Below are 4,676 nucleotides of genomic sequence, written 5' to 3' on the forward strand. Positions count from 1 at the left end.
CCCCGGCTGGAAGGCAGGCTGCCATGTTCTGCACCATCTGAAGCTTCCCGACAGTCTTCAAGGGCAGCCCCACCTAGAGGGCATTGCAATATTCCAGCCTTGAGGGTACAAAAGTACAGATGATGGTGGCCAAATCTGAATATGAAAAAAAACGGGTGAGAGCCTTTTCACCAAATGGAGTTGGTCAAAGGTGCTCCTAGCTACTGCTGCCTCCTGAAGACCCATGTGCACCAGAGGATCCAAGAGCATTCCCCAGGCTGTGAAAACAAGTGACAAGAGGGGGCTGAACCCCAATGATAGGTGTCCTAATCACACCAAGTGAAGTGGTCTGCCCACCACCATCACCTCTGTCTTGTATGAACGGTGCTACTGTCTCATATAAATCCAGCGCCTCAACTACAGCCAGGCAGTGGGAAAGGACTGAGACTGTGGGGCCCTAGTCAGATAAAAAGAGAGGCAGAGCTGGGTGTCATCAATATACTGATGCACCTTGCTCCAGATCTCCAAATAAGTCTCACTCAGCAACCTCATGTATATATTAAGTGGTAGGGAAGGAGACATAATGGAGTCCTGGGACTCCACAGGGAAGGTCCTAAGGGGATGACAAGCACTCAACCACCACCACCCTCCCAGATCTCCTTGCTAGGAAAGGGCAGAACCCATTTACAGCAGTCCCATGAATATCTACTAGGTTAATACTTTATCAGTATCTCATGGTCAGCTATATCAAAGGCCACTGAAAGATCTAGTAAGATCAGCAGGGCACAGTTTCCTCAGTAGATAAGATCTACTGAGATAAGATAAGATCTTCTTATTGTACAAGCACAATAAGAAGAGTGCGAATAAATGCATCCTGTTACAAAAAAAATGACCTTCAAGATGTTAATCTCTATAAAAGTTATAGAAAATCAAAACTGTAGTTTCACACACTACAAATGTAGCATGTATGACTGTGTAAATGGTATTTATTCACTTGATTTCTTATCAGTGTCGGACAAAAATCAGTTCCAAATACATTAAAGAATGTATATTCTCTTTTCAAAGAGCCAGTTCTTTAAAAAAGTAATGCTAACTTTTGCTGGAACCGACTGTTCAATTTGTCAGCCCTTCAGCTGGGAATAATTTTATTAACATGGTGCTGTGCAACCCCAGTTAATCCAAGGTCTCAGAGACTGAGAGCTCAAAGAATAGGGCCAGTCAAGGGAGCCAACTGCATGTCCGATATCTCAGAAATCTGTACTATATGTCCTCCAAATACAGTTGCAAGCTTCAAGTCATTGAGCTAGAACAGTTCACCATACAGGAAGGGACTCGGTGTTTTCTAGCAAGTAGGGTAATGTACTGGGACTCAAAGAAATGTAGCTTCTAGTCCAGCCTCAGCTGCAGACCAGCTTTGCACAGACAGATGAAGTGACTTGTTCCTCCTTCCCACCCCCGCTTCCCAGCCTTCACCTGCCTTTAATACTTTTAATCAAAGTTTTTCAGAGCAAGAGACCCTCTCTCACTATATGCTTATACAGCATCTAACAGTAAGGCTCAGGTCTCCATCTGTGTTAGCATGTCATGCAAATAAATAAATAAATACATAAGAGGCCACTAGTGACTTAGCAGAACCCATATGCAAGGTTCCCACAGCTGAAGACTAGTCAGCTTTAAAGCAGCTGTGGTTCACTTTAAAAGATGACTAACATACATAGAACAGCCCAAGGGGACAATTTAGTTCTTCAGAAGGCTTAGGGTCCAATGAAGTTCAATGAACCAAGGTTATACAGCCAAAAAATGAATTGCTATACTTCAAGAAGTGGATGTGGGGAAATCAAGTATCCTGAAGCAATGGATCTTGGCAAATAGCCAGTTATAACGTATTTAGCAAACAGTCTTTCAAATCATAGAAAATATACAGCAAAAGGGAAAAAAATAGGGTGCCTGGTTTGAAAATAAATCGTTAAAGCTTAAGGCCAGAGGACAGATAATTTAGTGAGGGGAAATTCCCTTGCTTCCCCCCTCTACAGGCTGCTGATATTAGAAGCACACTTTAGCAGCCGTCTCCAATAACTACACAGATAAGATATACTGTCATTCACAATATCTACGCAAGAGAAACACGGTCATTTTCATATCGAAAATTATTACGTTAAGGAATGAAAAGGCAAAAACATCTAGCGCCGCAACAGAAATTCCGACTTATACTTTAGCACAACACAGCAGCAGTGTTCTTCATTCACATTTCAAGGTCACTGAAATAATGCATTTAGCACTGTATTTAGACACAAAAGAAACTTCTTAGACTGCATCCAGCTCATCCCTTATGTCCATCCAGGACAGGATTCATATTTACAGTAGTTTGTGTTATGCTTTGTCCAGTGTAGTTTTAAACCTCTCTACTTGAAGTCCCCATCAGTGGTTTCTTCAGAAACGCCTTCCCCTCATAACTGAGACATTTCAGCGCCAGGAAATTCCCCTACTCCTCTATATACCACCTATGATTCTTGGTTTAATTTCCTCTTATGCCTCCTAGCTCTAGGCCTTCACGTCATTAGACAGCCACTTTCCCAAAAGAAGCAATATCGCTCCTGTGGCAAGGGACCTAGGAAGGAATTTGCAGAGTCTGGCATTGTCTCCCAGCTGCACCACAACCTTCCTGTGAGTCTCTTGGTCAAGCCACTTAACATCAGTGCCTTATTTCCCTTCTGTGTAAAATAAAGATGACACTTCCTCAATTCTGTCACTGGGTTGCTCTGAGGATGTATTCAATTATGATTGTGACAAGCTCCAAAAACCAAGGTGATGGGTCCTACAAGCATCTAAGACAAACCACAGGTTTATACTAATTCCTTTAAGAAGTAGACGAGAAGGAAATGAAATTAGATAGTGGAGGTCATGTCACCCCCAAACATCTCATTTTCCTATCTTTGTACAACAGTAAAACCCCGAAAACTTCCAGTGAAGAAAGCCCATTATGTTGAGATGAGGTATGGGTATGCAACATTGGACTGAGATTCATCCCTTAGCTAGGAAAAGCTGATAACTAGAATCTGCTCAGGCTAGGTATATATTTCTTGGATATTTTCCCCTCACTAGTCACCTCCTCCAGCCTCTACTTATTCCCTCTCTCCCCTGCAAACAGCCCTGTCATAAGGAGGAGGTTACACTCAACACAAATTATAATTCTGGTGAAGACAAGGCAGTTGTGGTTTTACTATGCATTGGTAGCCAAGGTAAACTCTGACCTCCATCCTCCCACCCAAAGTGTTTACCTAAACCTGCAAAAAGTGCAAGAACTACAAACTGGCCTGTCTTCAGGAGGATTTCAGCCACCTCATCTTTCCTTCTGCTGCAGACACACCCTGCACGTGTTTTTGAGAATAACCGGTTTGAGGCTTGGGTCAAAACTTTCACACTTCAAAAACTAGAGTCAAACGCCCTGTTTTTCAGAGGTATGGGTCACCAATGGCTTCCTTTGGGTTCTGAAAGGAAAGCTTTGGTCCATTCAATGATGCCACCAAAAAGAAGGATCCCTGGACAAAATTCCCACCTTCCTGTCCCTAAGCTTAACTCCTGCAAATAAAAGTTACTCAGAAGTCTCAGAAATACCATTTTGGGAAGATGGAGGACGACGGGGCTACTAGCTATCTAAATACACTGTCTCTGACATGTCATCTTATCTCCTTGCTCATCGGGTATTAGTAGAGATTCTGTATTTTCAGAATGGCAATAACGAAAGGTATTAGGCCTCGAGCGAAGCACTAGAAAGGGATTTTTTCCTGGAAGAACTTTACAGACACCTATTTCCAGGAATGACATGGCTCAGTGAATATAAAAGAATCATTCAGCATGCAACGTACCTTCTGCTGAGCAACAGGAAGGGCGGAAACTTAATTGAAGCTCTCTACCTCATCCATAGCACCACTGGACTCTTTGGGGGAATTAAGCCTCAGATTGTGGCTTTCCCCTTAGAATCAAAAACCCCCTGAATATTCCATTGGAAATACTTGAATCTTTCACATGGTCTTTAAAGCAGAAAGGAGACGAGCTGCTTCGAATTCAGGGTTGCAGGACAGCATGACTTAACTAATAAAGGTTACAAGTAGCTCTTTGGAATCAATTGTACATAAATGATCCTACAAATATTTTATGCTGCAGTCCCCCAAAATGTTTCCTTTCTTCCTGCACAGAAAGAGGCACAGGAAGGAGGAGCAGGGAGAAGGTGGGGAGAGACCTGCTATTCAACTGATCTATTTGCAAACCAAGAAATTTCTTTCGACAAAAGGAAAGAGCTCTCAGTGACCCTGCGAAACACTTTTTTTATACTGGGAATTAGAAGTATATGGAACTTTCATCCCCCAGTAGTCAACTGATAGCTCTATCCTGCAACCTGCTCACTGCAACTTGCAAGTGGCTTTGATTTCCATTTGGAAGGAGAAAAAACACTGACAGGCCAAAATCTTCTGAAATCAGAATGAAGAGGAAGGGTTGATTTTGACTTGCATTTCTTTCCACTCCCTTTCCAACCCATGTCACTCCTATGGAATTTACGCTGAAATGCAGAAGACAGTATGCAAAAATATTTTTTTTCTATTCCACAGGAAGGGCAATGGATTTTGATAGTCTCAGCCTACGTACTGCATGTTTTCAGATTAGCTTTGTACCTCCGTAGTACAGCTATAATGGATTAC

General features: G+C 42.5%; 1 protein-coding gene across 1 annotated transcript in view; it reads right to left on the reverse strand.

Moving 5' to 3' along the window:
- The window catches only part of DUSP22 (dual specificity phosphatase 22), an 87,851-nt gene that overhangs the window by 64,544 nt on the left and 18,631 nt on the right, over positions 1 to 4,676 (reverse strand). The gene's annotated exons all lie outside the window — the stretch shown is intronic.

This window comes from Gavialis gangeticus, unplaced genomic scaffold (assembly GCF_001723915.1).
Source record: "Gavialis gangeticus isolate Ggan-Ray unplaced genomic scaffold, GavGan_comp1, whole genome shotgun sequence".
Taxonomy (NCBI): Eukaryota; Metazoa; Chordata; order Crocodylia; family Gavialidae; genus Gavialis; species Gavialis gangeticus.